Source organism: Callorhinus ursinus, unplaced genomic scaffold, assembly GCF_003265705.2.
Source record: "Callorhinus ursinus isolate GAN/ISIS: 27379988/994484 unplaced genomic scaffold, GSC_fseal_2.0 scaffold3, whole genome shotgun sequence".
NCBI classification, from domain to species: Eukaryota; Metazoa; Chordata; class Mammalia; order Carnivora; family Otariidae; genus Callorhinus; species Callorhinus ursinus.
The window spans coordinates 2,017,317-2,034,658 of NW_027397065.1; the positions used below are offsets into that span (position 1 = coordinate 2,017,317).

At 34.0% G+C, this 17,342-nt stretch overlaps 1 protein-coding gene across 1 annotated transcript in view; it reads left to right on the forward strand.

The window, feature by feature from the left end:
- Positions 1-17,342, forward strand: part of XRCC4 (X-ray repair cross complementing 4) — a 245,684-nt gene that overhangs the window by 126,041 nt on the left and 102,301 nt on the right. The window lies entirely within an intron of this gene.

A 17,342-nucleotide genomic window follows, 5' to 3' on the forward strand; every position in this document is an offset into this window, starting at 1 on the left:
TTTAGTAATTTTTTTATTATATACTGGGCATTATGGTTTCGATGTTGTTAAGAGTCTGGAATCTGTTGTCTTCCTTTAAAGAATGTTGAGTTTTGTTCTGGTAGGTAGTTAATTTACTGGCAAATAAACTTGATCCTTTTTTTTCAAGCTTGATTGGGTGGATCTAGACCTTTTAGGGGTGTCACCTGAATGCTTAGCATTTTCAGCATGGTATTTTACTCCACTAGTCAGATGTTCTGCATCTCCTAGTATATGTAACATTTAGAATTTCTATTCAGCTCACAGCTCTGACTCCTCAGTAGCTATTTTCTGCTGGGCCTTACAGTCTTGTGCATGTGCAGCTTATTATTCATCTAACAACTTAAGATCACCCCCTTTGGGCCTCATTTTTGTGTGCAGTTGTCTCTTTTCCAGTACCTTGTCCTGCAGATTCCAACCATTTCAACAGCACCAAACTCTGATTTCTACTTCTTCAGTTAAGTGAAATCATTGTGTTCTCCTTGGGCTCTTTTCTACCTCCCTGTACTGAGGTCCAAAGAATGCCACCAGTCAGAAAGACAGAGTGATCCTGAACTCACTTGTTGTATTTCTTTTCTTTCCGGAGACATATATTGACTGTTGTCCAATGTTGAAAACCAGTAATTTCTTCTTGAGAAATTGAAAACATCTTTAACATGAGTTTTGATAAAATTAATTTCAGCTTTTTTTTGCTGAGGTCAATTTTATATAGTCATACTAGCATTACTACTGTTTTGAAGAAGTTAAACATGGCTATATATTAGCAACATATCAAAGATAAATCACACCAGCTTGAAACATTAATGTAAAATAATTTATAAAAGCCTCATCCTGAGAAGGAGCAACCTGTTAAAATCACTTGTGTTCAGAAAAGTGTTCTGAGAATGGTTCTGTTAAAGAAAGTTCGTTTTCTTAGCTTTTGATGTCCTCGGGTAACAAAATCAACATTCTTCTGTATTTAATGAAAATAGTTTTGGAAATAGCAACAGGTGTTTTGGTAATAAAAAAAACTATTCATGGCTTAAGTCATTAGGGTACCCTATTTTCTTTATTATAATTAATGAAACAAGAGATTTTGAAATGAATCTGTTGCTATATAGACTTGAAGAAGTAGTCAAGAAAGTGGCCTTATTGGTCTTTAGACATATCATATGTAGCATAAGAAATTAGAGTTAGTAGATTTTAAAATAATTTATTACCTAAAACAAAGCAGAAACATGTAGGTACTAGAAACCTAAGAATATCATTTTTATTGTCATCATAGAAGTAATACATTAATACATATAAAGTAAATGAGAAGTTAGTGACAAATTACTTTTTGAATAATTGTATAAGACTTTTTTTATGACTGTAAATGTGTTTAAATTTCCAATTTTGTATTTTTTAACTTTCCAATTTTAAAATGTTCATTTGATATCTGCATTTAATAGGAATAATTATTTATCTTAAATGAACATGGATGAAGTAAATGTTTGAAAGACATTTTAAAATACTCCATTTGATAAGAGAAGAAAAAAATACAAATTAATTTTAGATAACAGTTTGGGACAAATTTACTTTTTATCTCCCTCCCTTTCTTTCTCCATCTTTGCTCTTCACTCTTTCTCTTTTTCTTTCCTCCTACCTGCTTTCTTTTTCTATTTAAAAAAAAAATTAGATGTAATATTATTGTGTATTATTGTGATCTAAAGAAGAAAGTTCGAGGCCATGTCTCCCAAAGTAATGAGATAGTTATTTGCTGGCAGAGCTTCCAGTTACTTTTCTGAGAGATGACATTTGCATTTTGCCAGTTTATCTGGATAATTGCCTCTAAGTCTTCATTTTCAGTAGCTATAGAGGCATGGCATTAAGATGTATTTACACTATCCTTGACCAGCCTTGATCGTTTATGATTGAATTGCTTGCTTTTCCTTATTTGCGCTCTTTCTACTTACCTAAATTTAGGATTCAAAGCATTCGTTTGAGTGTCATGATGGACTTGATATCTAACTCACTGATAACCAAGGTCTAGCTCTTGGCAAGATCTTAAATTTTTCATGATTATATTTAATGTTATTGTTACATAAGTTTTGGCAGCATACAGTATGAAACCACTTTAAATAAGAAAAAATATTAAACTTTGCAAAATTTTTAATTGCCACCTACACCTTTTTAAAAATGTACCAAATGTTAAAGGGATTTTTTTAACAATATGTTTTCCATTTAATTTTTTTTAAAGATTTTATTTATTTATTAGAGAGAGAGAGCCAGTGACAGAGATAGCAAGAGAGAGCGCAAGCAGGGAGGAGAGGGGGAAGCAGTCTCCCAATGAGCAGGGAGCCCGATGTGGGGCTCCATCCCAGGACCCTGGGATTATGACCCGAGCCAAAGGCAGCCACTTAACCAATTGAGCCACCCAGGCGCCCCTCCATTTAATTATTTCTGGATTATTATCCCTTTATAGGTAAAGATTGTGTCTTAATTTTTTAAAGGGTAGTTTTATAATATAAAGTGTAGGTGTCTAAACTATTACAGTAGGCATCAAAGATGATATGCAGAAGAATGTAGGTATTCTTTTTTGTTTCTCTTGAATCAGAAGCTTTAAGCAAAAATTTTGTGCTGATTCCACTCTAAGAAAATAACGTAGCTTTTACTCAAATGATTTATGAACTCATTAAATTTATCTTTTTCCTCTGCAATTCAAATTGGTCAAATAAATCCAGTGGCAATTATGGAGACAGTTTAAAACACTTTATATAGCATCTGCGACAATTCTGTGACCTACAGGAAGTGTGTTATTGTCAGTTGAATACTGATTCTTGAAGGTACCTGTTTCTTTCCCCTTGTGTTTCTGTATTTTCTCTATCAAGTTATTTATCCTAATTTCTTCCCAGTTATTTTTTTCCCCTATTTTTGGCCTTAGTTAGGAATAATACTCCTCACTTCTATTTAGAGCACTTAAAAATTTTTATTTTCATATATATAAATATGTATAGATCTCTTTATCTGTCTGTATGAACACTAACACACATATAGACTTTTTTTCTCCTTCTGTATTTTCCCAGCTGTGTTATGATAACTTCCCCTGTGTTACTTGTTTTTTGGCTGAGACGTCTGGTAACCGTTATTTACAAATAATATATTCCTTTACACAAGGTCAGAATATTCTCCACAAGGGCATTTTAAATGCCACCTCTAATGCAATGTCTTAGGTTTTAAATTCAGTGTTTGCTTTATAATGAATATTACAGGCTTCTTTTTTTTTTCATAAGTTATGTTTATGGATAAACAAATAGATCAAACTTTTGTTATTTTTGCTCGTTTGTATTTAACTATAAAAGTTTTGCTGTTTAGATTTTATTTATAAAATCTTCAGTATTTTCCTTTGCTGCTGTTTTCATTGAGAAATAATATTTTAAATACCTACAATATACTGAGCAATATGATGGACCATTATTCTAAATGACAGTTTATTATGGAATAATTACAAATATCAAAATGTGAGGGTACATATAGCATCTACTTCATTGGAAAGATGTTTTTTGTGTCAGTAGTTTTTACCTTTTTTTCATTTTATACAAAATTATAATGCCTAAAAAATTCTAGCCCGTTATAGTAGCAGTTTGTCCATTTTAATTCATGTCTAAGCATTCTGGTAAATGCATATGTGAAAAATCTTATTTTATGAATTTCAGGGAGAGTACGATGTATAACTCTGTGAGGCCTACTATGCTATGATATCCCCACTTCCCATTTCATGATTAAAATACCTTAAAATCAAAATTGGTCTTACTGGTCATTTATGAATTATAGTGGAGTAGCATTTTATATACACACACACACATATACTTAATTGAACCTTAGTTAACCGTATTTTCTAGGTAATTATAAATTTTACCAGGGGTGAAGAAACTTATATTTTTAAATAGTTCTGCCACTTGCCTGCAATTCTACTTAATGACCACTGATAACAGATGAAATCAAGCCTGACAAGAGTTAGTATCACTAGGAAAAACTTACGAACAAGTATGAGTAACTTTGAGATATGGGGCTATTGACAAAGAAATGGTAAGCACTATTTAGGGAGCTAAGCAAGTAAGGTGATATCTTCATCCAGGAAAGAAAACAATGAAAAATTAATTGGGAACCATAGAGAAATCTGACTAAGGAAGCATTAGAGGAACTGATATGTCTTCCGTGGAAGATTAAAATGATGACATTACCTGGGGAGGGCTAGCAAGTCAAATTTTTCTGTATTGATGATGTGATTAGGTTATTGAAGGCCTTGAGTAATTTTTTTTTCAAAATACAGTTTTTCTACAAAACTGCACACAGTGGTAGTCATGAAATATTTAGGCATGAGTATTATACTGCAGAATTATATACACTATGTTTTACTATGTTTAATGGGCAATTTAAGGAATTTTCAGGGGCAGTTTTGATTAATTATGATTGTTTGCCATATGCACTGACTTTACAATAAGATTCAACCCCACTGTGTATATTACTCCCTAGGGAACCCAAAACAGTTTTCCATACTTTATTTTTCTAAGTCTATGACCTATACTGCAGTTATAGGATTAGTAAAAGATGCTATGGCAGCACGGAGGAGGGACATCTAATCAAGACATCTAAGGCTTCCTGACACAGTGAAATCTTTACTAAGATATCCAGGATGGGTGAGAGTTAGCCAGTTGAGGGGTAGGTGGTAGAACACTGTATCTGGAAGAAAATCATTATGTTCAAAGTCCAAGAGGAGAGAGAGAGAGAGAGAGAGAGAATGATATATCAAACAAAATTCAGTAAGGCTGTAAAAGTAAGTTGAATCAGGAAAAGAAAGCTGTTAAAGAGCATTAGTGAGTTTTACCTTTGTCCTCAAGGTAGTGAACAAGGACGACATGACTTGATCAGATTCACAGTTTAAGAAAAATTCTCCTAGATGTTTTCTAGGGAATGAATTGTAACTGTTTTAGCTATTTATAAGCTATAGCAGTAATCTAGGGAAGGGATTATGGAAATACTGTGGATGCAAAGAATTATTGGAGAGCTTAAGAGCCTTTTAGGGAGTGCTGATTGGATGTGCAAGATGAAGTTTTAGAAGGCATCAAGAATGATTCCCAGTTTGGCTTTTGGCTAGTTATGGGATAGTGGCATTATAAAGACTTTGTCCTGAGATTGCACATTACTAAGCATGCTGAAAATGAGAAGTTAACACATTGCCAACAGTGATTGCTAACAGTAATACTGAAGCTTGCCAAACAAGCTTCATATAGAAAATCTAATGTAAAGGGTATACATTCATAATAAGCTATAATAAATTTTCCAGTGTTATTGTCTTTGTCAGATCAATGCTTAAAATTATTTTGCTGTTGTTTGTCTAATTTTGAGTATTAAGGCAAAAAAATATACAATTTGTTTTAGCATAAAAACTTTACAGAATTTTTATTGAAAAATAAAAAAAATGTATAAACAAAAATTCCCTAAGTTGCCCATTAAAAACAAAAGTGTAATGTAAAGAAAAGCATGTAGATGTTTGGAAATAAAATTTCTGAAGAAAAACTTTCACATTTGGGCAAGACATTACTAACTTATTAAAAGTGCCTAAAAATGGCCTTAGAATGCATTTAGTTTTTCTTCTCAAATTCAGATAATGCCAGATAATAATTTTTAAAAAGCATAATGAATTATAGAATCAGGGCTCTTTTTTGTTTGTTTGTTTGAGACTCATTGATGTCCAATGTTACATTACTTTCAGGCATACAACATAGTGATTTGACAAGTTTATACACTATGCTATGCTCACCACAAGTGTAGCTACCATCTGTCCCCATACAGTGCTGTTACAGTATCATTGATTGTATTCCTTACACTGTGCTTTTTATTCTTGTGACTTACTCATTCCTTAACTGGAAGCCTGTATCTCCCTCTCCCTTTCACCCATTTTGCCCAGCTCCCACCCACCTCCCCTCTGGCAACTGTTGTCTGTATCTGTAGGTTTGATTCTGCTTCTTGTTTATTTGTTGTTGTTGTTTAGATTCCACTTTTGAGTGGAATCATATGGTATTTGTCTTTCTCAGTCTGAGTTACTTCACTTAGCATTACACCCTTCAGGTCCATCCATGTTTTCTCAGATGGCACTATCTCATCCTTTTTTATGGCTGTGTAATAATTCTGTTTTACACATACGCACACACCCCACATTTTCCTTACTCATTTGTCTGTTGATGGACTCTTAGGTTGCTTCCATATCTTGGCTATTGGAAATAATGCTGCAGTAAACATAAGGGTAGTGTTTTCATTTTCTTTGGATAAATACCCAGTAGTGGAATTATTAGATTGTATGGAATTTCTATTTTAATTTTTTTTTGAAGAACCACCGTACTGTTTACCACAGTGGCTACACCAACTTACATTCCCACCAGCAGTGCACAAGGTTCCTTTTTCTCCACATCCATGCCAATACTTGTTATTTCTTGTCATTTTGATTTTAGCCATTCAAACAGGTGTGAGGTGATATCTCATTGTGGTTTTGATTTGCATTTCCCTGATGATAAGTGATGTTGAGCGTCTTTTCATTTGTCTGTTGGCCATCTTTATGTCTTTGGGAAAATGTCTATTCAGGTCCTCTGCCCATTTTTAAATCAGATTGTTTGGGTATCTTTGGTGTTGATTTGTGTAAGTTGTTTATATATTTTGGATATTAACCCCTTTATTGGATATATCATTTGCGAATATCTTCTATTCAGTAGGTTGTCCTTGTTTTATTGATTGTTTCCTTTGCTGTGCAAAAGCTTTTTATTTTGTTTTAGTCCAAATAGTCTGTTTTTGCTTTTGTTTCCCTCGCCTTAGGAGAAGTATCTAGAAAAATGTTGCTACAGCCGATGTCAGAGAAATTACTGCCTGTGTTCTCCTCTAGGATTTTTGTGGTTTCAGGTTTTACATCTAGGTCTTTAATCTATTTTGAGTTTATTTTTGTGTATGGTGTTAAAAAGTGGTCCAGTTTCATTCTTTTACACGTAGCTATCCAGTTTTCCCAGCACCGTTTATTTCAGGGCATTTTTTATACCAGAAGTAACTATTTGGTCTCACTTCTCCACACCTATTTTTATAGATTTTAAAACCCTCACAGAATTGCGTATAGTCATTTTGTCAGGGATTAATAGTAACATGTAGGATCCTTCTGCAGTATTTCATTAACTCAGTATAAACATTATCTTAGTTATTTGACAGTTTGGCAGAGAATTTTTTTTTTTTTAATCTTTAGTAAAAGTATTGCCTTAATCACATTTGGTTTGAAGGCTAGTTGGGACATGTCTCACATCATGGATCTTTTTGAAAATCTTCCCACAGATTTTAAGGGAAGCCTCTGAAATTTAGCCTCATATTTGCCTTTCTACAGAGCCTCTATGAACTGGCTAAATTATATCACAAGGGCATTAATCTTATTATTAAAGGAATTTAAAGAAGTGCAAATAGAGAGCTTTTTCTTAATGTATCAAAATTATTCCAAAATTTCCTAAGATTAAACAGATATTAGCAAAATGAAGTAGAAAAGTACATCATGTCACATAAACTCAAGTCAAGTTCTTCTTACCCCTGTTAATATTTAGAGTGAGGGTCTGTGATTTAGATTAGTGATTCTTATCTATTTCAAATCTATTTGGGAGCAAGTTGCTCTCAAACCCATTTCACTGTTTAATTATGCAGCACTTCATTTTTACCACTTTCATCCTATTCTGATTTTGACTTGCTAGTTAAACTACTGGTCTTGTCGTAGTTCTAACCAGTTAACCCAGAGTCACTGTAGATAAAATGCTGGCAATACATTTTTTAAAACAAAACAAAACTCAAAGATTCCTTATATTGCTTCTTTAAAACAGGTTTACATTTCATTTGTTGTCTGATTTTTTTTTCATTCATACCAGTTCAACGAAATCCTAAACTCTGTAAAAAGTCTAGGTTTTATTAAAAGTTGACCCAAATTAAAAAAAATGAAAATTTCAAAAACCTTTCAGTCTCTATGAAGAAAATGCCTAAAAAATGCCTTCCATTGACAGAAAACCATACCTGACTCATGTACAACAGTGAAAGCTTTATGTTGAGTCCAGACATTTCATGACATAGGTCACAGGCAGAGGCCACTTTACAAAGCTGGTGAAAGTGAAAAATTGTAGTTTTGTTTTCTGAAAACTCATTAACCATTAAAATTTCCAGTATTTGTTATTTTTAACTACAAAATGATATAAATTGAAGGCTAATGTTGTTCTTTCATAAACAGCTTTTCCTCACTGATATTTTTCTTTTCTTAATGTTAACCGGACTGGCAGCAGCAAGCATAGCTAATCAGTGGTTGCATAGATTCGAAATAATTTTTAAGAAGTTATTTGTTAACATTGTTACTATTTAAGCATTTATATCAATCAACTAATATTTATTGATGAGTTATTATGTGTGTAGAGACCCAGCTAGTCTGTCTTGTACTAACAGTGAATAATACAAACTCAGCCCCTGCCTTCATGGAGCTTATAAATATTAGATAAATTATTACAGTGTGATGAAATCTAAGGATGTTGTGGGGCCATGTAAAGGATATCCAAAAAGGTCACAGTGTAGTTTCAACTTAGAAATGCTGTTTGTGAGGCTCCTGGGTGGCTCAGTCAGTTAAGCATCTGCCTTCAGCTCAGGGTAGTGATCCCAGGGTCCTGGGATTGAGCCCTGCGTCTGGCTCCCTACTCAAGTGGGCGGCCTGCTCCTCCCTCTCTCTCTGCCCCTTTCTTCCCCACTCGTGTGCTCGCTCTATCGCTCTACTTGCTCTCAAATAAATAAATAAAATCTTTAAAAAGAAAAGAAATGCTGTTAGAGTTCACTCTTGAAGATCCTAATATTTAATTTTAAAATGCAGTTTTTTTCTTGTCATTTTACTCAGAGTGAGCTAGCCTTTTCATTTTCTCTTTTGGGAAATCTGCTTCAGAGCCATCTGATACTGATGATTATTCTTTCAAAAGAAATATCCATATAAGAAGAAAAATAATATAAGAAATCAAGTTATAATTAGTGCTTAATAATGGACAAGAAAAACTGAAGCTTCACAGATTAATTTGGAAAAAAAATAATGAAAGTTTGGAAAGCTGCACCTACTTTAGAACTTTCAAGTTAGTTCCTTTATAATTGCTTATGTGACTTATGGTTTTCTTGCAAATAGTAGTGTCCTTCTGCTCTACTCAACTGTAAAATGTTTGAATACCTGGTGATGGTGTCTTCCGGATAGTCCTTGACACAGAAAACAATATGTGTTGAATAAGTGAAGGAATGAATGAATCCTTAAGATTTAAAAAATTGAGTTCATTTGGAATTAAATTTTTTAAAAGTATTTTTTAAAAAGCGTGTTGTTTTGTAGGTACAGAATAATACTTAATATATTCAAATTAATTTTTCTTAAATTCAGTGAATACTTTTAGAGTCTGTACTTTATCTTTAGTGGCCCACCCTGCCTCTGACATTGAGAGTATTGGATTTCCAAAGATGACCTTTTAGTTATCCTAATGTCAGTAGGTATTTGTCATTAAGTCTCACTTCCAGCTGTGCTGGCTAAAAGAGGAGCCTGACTTTTGGAAAAGTATATGTATGTGAATATGCACACACACACACACACACACACACACTCTTTTAAGTGTTCAATGTGATGTTAATTATCAGTTTACTTGGTGATTGCTGATTAATAAGTTAAACCATTGACTTTTTGTGTAAGGTGGTCATCATTTATTCAGATTAGATTGTGAAAACTGGGTAGCAGCTGATTACAGATTTGAAAAAGGGCTCTTTGATGAATGGTGAGGGAAAATAATGTTTGCTTGTTTGGTCAGATTAGAAATTTCCTACCTCCAGATAGCCCACTTTAAGATACTGTTCATTGAAGTATGGTGTGACCTACCTTATCTTAGCTTTTTTTTTTTTTTGCTTATCTTTATACCTGTCAGTAAGACAAACTACAGAACATGAAGGAGCCCAAGTCATTGGTTTGTTGTTTTCCCTGGTGAAAGAAATAGTGTTGTGTTTTTTTTTTTTCTTTTTTGTAGTTTTGGATTTACTTAGGGTAGTATCTTAAGGTTTGGATTTTGGGTTTTCCTCTCAATATTTTATATCGTTTGAAATAAAAAAGAATGACTTATTGAATGTAAACACTTGATAAAACATTTGTGAAATTAATAATAGTGTAAAGAGCCATAGCAGACAGGCTATTGTATATTCATAACAGATAATAATTCCATGACAACTGGGTTATTTTGAGTTTAGAAAACCATGAATTCATCTGACTTTGAGTTTTTTGTTTTATTTTTATGTCTCTGTTAAGCTGTAGATGATAGCCTGAAAGTTCTTCAAATTAATCTAAATTCATCTCAACTTGATCTTTTATAAGGATACACACACTTTGTTAATAATACTTAACTGCTGAAATCAAATATTTCTGACACTGTGATTTGTAAGTCATTTTGTCTCATTTAATCATGTCAGAAATCATGGTTAAAATATGTTTCTCATCTTAGGAACTTAAATTCTGTAATATACCCAAGGTAAATGGCGGAACTAGAGATCCAGACCCAGGTCTTCTGATTCTACTTTTCTCTACACCTCATTTAGAAGGCCATAAGTAAATAAGTTTTGATTTAAAAAAAATAAAATAGACATTTGAAAAAAATTTTGAGTCTTCATATTTCTCATTATAACACTATTGGGTAATATATTAGGGATATATCAAGGTATAAGGCATAGCCTCTAGCTGTAGGGTATTCATAGTCCTTGATCTAATTGAAGAAAAAAGAGATATACATAAAAAGAGAATAACAAAATAAGACCATATGTGTGAAGTGAGTGGTTCAGACTGTAAGCCTTACAGAGTAAGGAGAGATTGCTGTGGACTGGAATTAGTAGGGATGACTGAAATGACCGAAGTGGGCTGTGCTAGAAGGGAGCACATAGCTGAGCCAATAGTTTACCAGGTAGTTTAACTCATGGGATTTATGCAGATTGCTGGCAATTTAGCCAACAGTGTCATTTTGTCTGGACATTGAGACATTGAGAGTATGCAGGGAAGCCAACACTGCCTCTCATGTCTGAAATACGACTGCCAAACTCCTGCAGTTCTTCTGTCACATGAGAAGAAGTGTGGCTTTCTGTGGAGCCACCTTTCACAATAACAAGGCTTGTGTAAAGATTCCCCATTTTCTAGGTTCAGTGAACCTAATGAGAACTTGAAATTCATCCCACAGCTCTGCCCATCAGTGTTTCAGCTGTAGTATGTTCATTGGCAAGAGTTTCTTCTTCTCTTTTGTTTTCTTTTAAAAAATAATTCCTGGAAATGGTGAAAGACACATTGTTATGACAGAGACTGATGATAATAGTAAAAACTGAGAATTCTGGAGGTGAAACCTCAGGGAAAAAAACCCAGTCAATATTGAATTCATAGTCTTCTGCCTAGATTTGAAAGGTTGCAAATTTATTTAGCATATCTCTGTCTCCTTTTTCTTCTCCCCTCCTTCCTTGCTGCCCATACTTATCCAAGCATTTTCTGTATCTTTTGCTCGTGAACACTACTCCAACCAGGCCACATTCCTTCTCATTACCCTTTGAACATTTGCCGTTCTTTTCCAACTCTCTTCAAGTTCTTTTTCCTACGTAAAATGAGTATGTACAACTGGGTAAACTTAATATGAATTGATTTTTTTCCCTAAAAATGGGATGCAATACTTGAAAGTGAAAACTTTGGTTGTTGCCCTTAAAAATATGTATGGTTATGAATAATACGATTTGGAAGTCCCATGTTTGACTTCGTAGATACAGATAGAGATATAGGTTTATTTCGGATCCCTTCTGCTGAATATAAAATGGCTTTGATGTTTGTAGACCCTGAATCATTTTTCAAGGGATCCGTTATTAGAATAGAAATAAAGTATCCAGCATCAAGACCAAATGAAATAAGACCAAACATTAGCACAGTAAAGGTTAGAGGTAGGATGGGTGGAAATTTGAGGACTGCTTGAGATGAGCAGTTGATACCTAGGTACCAGGTATGGGACTTGTGCCTCTTTTTCCTGGTTTCTGGCATTGAGGGGTGGAGAAGAAAGGATAGGGTGGAACCTTTTCCCTTTTATTAAAGTCTATATAAATATTACCACAACTTTCTTTGAAAGGAATTTATGAATTAAGAAAATCTATTATAATATAATTTGCTGTTACATGTGTGTAATAAACTGAAGGGAGAACTGTTTCTCACAGTACAAATACAAACCAAAAAAGATATATTTAGTTTAAACAGTAGTTAACTTATATGCTAGCCCCTTTTCATCATGACACCATTAGACAGAGGCTACCCTGTAATTGTCAAGAGAAAGGAATACAAATGGTGCAGTGAACTGACCTGAAACATTTGGTTATACACAACTTTTAGGTTCTTTGTGGTAAATAATGGTGGCTACCAAGAAGTTTGAAGTATGAGGATAATAATAACAAATTACCAGATTAGGTTTTCCCACACACACAATTATCAACTTAATATTTACTAACAAGTAAGCACAAAAGAATTCATAAACCTGTTCTATAAACTTGAAGAAATTCCAGCTGTCTGTCTTTTTAGATGTCTCAGTCACACTCTCATATTAAAAGTTCACTTTTGGCAAATAAAAAGATTCCTGAGGCAGAAGTGATGCTTTTTCCTGACATCAGGCCACCAATTGTCCAGAGTTCACAACTGGACCCCAAACCACTTAAAAATTTAGCACAGGTTATCGTCTCCAAGATTAAACAGACCTCAGTGGATTATAGCCTGTTTGTAAAATGGTGGAGAGTATCTCTAAAATACTGTAGTCAATTCGTATATCTGGAATGCATTTAATTTCCACTCATGACAGCCCATATGCAATATTCATCATGCTTGTTTTCATGCCTGTGTTTACTAAGAGACACACATTTTTGTCATTCACTATATTAATTAATAAATTATCTATTATTCATTGATATACAAATATCAAAAGTACTTATAGTAGGCCCCTCAAGATATGGGCTTTATTTTTAGAATCTCAACAATCTGCTCCTAGGCTGTGCATTTTTTTTTAATTAAGTTCAATTTAGTTAACATATAGTGTATTATTAGTTTCAGGGATAGAATTTTGTGATTCATCAGTTGCATATAACACCCAGTGCCCATTACATTAAGTGCCCTCCTTCATGCCCATCACCCAGTTAACCCATTCCCTATCCATCTCCCCTCCAGCAACCCTCAGATTGTTTCCTAGAGTTAAAGAATCTCTTATGGTTTACCTTCCTCTCTGTTTTCATCTAATTTTATTTTTCCTTCCTTTGCTCTATGCTCATCTGTTTTGTTTCTTAAATTCCACATATGAGTGAGATCATATGATAATTGTCTTTCTCTGACTTATTTCACTTAGCATAATACCCTCTAGTTCCATCCATATTGTTGCAAATGGCAAGATTTCAGTTTTTTTGATGGCTGAGTAATATTCCTTTGTGTGTGTGTGTGTGTGTGTGTGTGTGTACATTTTCTTTATCCATTCATCGCTTGATGGACATCTGGGCTCTTTCCATATCTTGGCTATTATGGACATTGCTGCTATAAACATTGCTGCTATAAACATTGCTATAAACAGTGCATGTGCCCCTTCAAATTACGATTTTTGTATCCTTTGAATAAATACCTAGTAGTGCAATTGCTGGATCATAGAGTAGTTCTATTTTTAATTTTTTGAGGAAACTCCATACTGTTTTCCAGACTGGCTGCACCAGTTTGCATTCCCACTAACAGTTAAGAGGGTTCCCCTTTCTTCGCATCCTTGCCAACATCTGTTGTTTCCTGTGTTGTTAATTTTAGCCATTCTGACTGGTGTGAGGTGGTATCTCATTGTGGTTTTGATATGTATTTCCCTGATGCCGAGTGATGTTGATTAAAATTTTCATGTGTCTGTTGGCCATTTGTATATTTTCTTTGGAGAAATATCTGTTCATGTCTTCTGCCCATCTCTTGACTGGATTATTTGTTCTTTGGGTGTTGAGTTTGATAAGTTCTTTATGGATTTTGGATACTAGCCCTTTATCTGATAAGACATTTGCAAATATCTTCTCCTATTCTGTAGGGTTGTCTTTTGATTTTGTTGACTGTTTCCTTTGCTATGAAAAAAGTTTTTATCTTGAGGAAGTCCCAATAGTTCATTTTTGCTTTTGTTTCCCTCGCCTTTGGAGATGTGTCTAGCGAGAAGTTGCTGTGGCCGAGGTCAAAGAGGTTGCTGCCTGTGTTTTCCTCTAGAATTTTGATGGATTCTTTTCTCACATTTAGGTCTTTCATCCATTTTGAGTTTATTGTTGTGTATGGTGTAAGAAAATAGTCCAGTTTCATTCTTCTGCATGTGTCTGTCCAATTTTCCCAACACCATTTATTGAAGAGACTTTTTTCCACTGGGCATTCTTTACTGCTTTGTCTAAGATTAGTTGAATATAAGCACTTGACAAAATGCAGCATCCTTTCTTGATAAAAACCCTCTACCGTGTAGGGATGAAGGGAACATACCTCAACATCATAAAAGCCACATAGGAAAGACCCACAGCAAATATCATCCTCAATGGAGAAAAACTGAGATCTTTTCTCCTAAGGTCAGGAACACGACAGGGATGTTCACTCTCACCACTGTTGTTCAACATAATACTGGAAGTCCTAGCCTAGCAATCAGATGACAAAAAGAAATAAAAGACATCCAAATTGGCAAAGAACAAGTCAAACTTTCAGTCTTCACAGATGACATGATACTCTATATAGAAAACCCAAAAGACTCCACCAAAAAATTGCTAGAACTGATAATAGGAATTCATCAAAGTCATAGGATATAAAAATCAACGTACAGAAGTCAGTTGCATTTCTATAGACTAACAATGAAGCAGAAGAAGGAGAAATCAAGGGATTGATCCCATTTATAATTATGCCAAAGACTATAAGATACCTAGAAATAAACCTAATCAAAGAGGAAAAGATCTCTGAAAACTATAGAACATTTATGAAAGTAACTTAAGACGCAAAGAAATGGAAAAACATTCCATGCTCATAGATTGGAAGGACAAATATTGTTAAAATCTCTGCTAAGTGAACATAATAAAAAAAAAATGTCTATGCTATCCAGAGCAATCTACACATTCAGTGCAATCCCTATCAAAATACTATTAGTATTTTTCACAGAGCTAGAACAAACAATACTAAAATTTGTATGGAACTAGAAAAGACCCTGAATAGCCAAAGGAATGTTGAAAAAGAAAACCAAAGCTGGAGGTATCACAATTCTGGACTTAAAGCTGTAATCATCAAGACAGTATGGTACTGACACAAAAACACATAGATCAATGGAACAGAATAGGGACCCAGAAATGGACCTTCAACTCAATGGGCTATGCATTTTTGGGTAGGTGCTAGCAACACCTGGGTTATAGCTCACCCTAACAACATACATTTAATTGCATTGTATTTTAAAGTAAATTAGTTACAAATTATACGCATAACAAATAGTATAACCATATTACATATAAAACATGCTTTTGGGTGCCAGTGTGTTAAGTCATTATTTGGAGTTTTGAAATGAATGGCAGAACTTTTTGAAACACCCTTTGTTATCTACCCTTCTCTATTCCTAGAATAGTACTAGCTAGTAAAATAATGTATGCGAAATGTAGTAGAACTTATGGGCCCTAATGACTTAAATAGCTTTGGAAAGTAAAATATCCTTTAATCAGTAAATATTTGATGAAGGAATACTTTATCTACTAGGGAGAAATATTTTTTAATTGTCATATGTTAAAATATCAACTCAAAGTCTGTGTGATTTGGTCAAGTTACTTAACCTTTCTAAAGCCTTGGCTTCTTCATAAGTAAAGGTAATAATAGTAAGTACTTCACAAGGTTAAAGATTAATAAAATAATATGTTTAAAACCCATAGCAAACTGTCTACCACGTATGTTCTCAAAAATGGTAGCCATTTCAATGAAAAAAAAAAAAAAACACCCAAAGAAGACTTTCAAGAGAGTGGTCAACAGTGTCCAAGTGATCTCCGGTCACTCAGAGAAGCATGGGCTGCAGCAAGTGGGAATTCAAAATACCAGCTTTTCTTCTAGGATGTGATATATATGTGCCTGAAAAACCACTCATTCTGCAGAATTGCACACTAAAAATAGTAGAGCCTATGGGGAAAAAAATTAAGGTTTAGGCAGACCACTCAAAATCTGTGCAGTTTTACATTGTTGTTGTTAGTTCCCTAGTTATAATCCTAATGAAAGTATTAACCCCATTAACTCTCTAGCAACATTTGCACTCAGCATCACAGCCCACTAAACATTTGCATCCCATTTCCTCTCAAATGGAGTAGATGGCAGTTACTGAATGCATTCTAATAGTTTGATGAAAATTAAACATCTGATTCAAGCTACAGGGAGACATCTTCACAGCTTCTTTCTGTAACAGAAAGCTTAACTGTTGAAAAGTCTAGGGTTCTTGACTCCACTCAGCCAACCCCTCTTTGTGGTACAGGAATTGGCTTGTCCAGGATTTTTGCCACTCATCTCCATCTTTTTAGGACTTTATACATTGTGAAGGCCTTCTCTTTAATTGGGATGAAAGCTTGTGCCTTAAAATGTTAACATGCTAGACAAAAATCATATGAACCAGCAAGACATCCAAAGTCCAAACTATATTGATATTGTTCATTATTTACCAATGGCAAAGGAGCTCTTTTATATAAATATGTATTTACTTAAGTATACTATGTATTAGATGAATGAATTCTGAACTCCCCTAAAGCTCTTTGGACCTAAGTTGTTTATAGAGAATAAAGGAATATAAATCAAACATGTTTCTCTTGTTGCTTCTGTTTCATGTATATCTAACACTTTTAGTGGTAGTTTAATGTGACTTAGATACAATAGAGACATCTGTTAGACATTTTTCCTGTTCTCATTCCCTACAGTTGGCTGAAAAGTCTATGAAATTATCTCTGGATCACTAGCAGAAGTCTCCATTCCTGTTAATAATTACTGTTTAGTATCAACTTGATTTATCCTATTCCTATAGCAGTATTTGCCCCCCCCCAAAGAAAACATCTTATAGAGTAGCCTCTAAGGCATTTCTGTCTAATTCTAGCGTTGAAAGATCAAACTGTGCCTTTGATGTATTTGGGAGGGTTGTTGTGCAAGATAGGCAGAGACCATTTTGATCAAATTATTCCATGTGTATAATATACTTTATGTTTTATATTGGTATTAAAGTATTATAATCTAACTGGTCCACTTTACCAAATCTTCA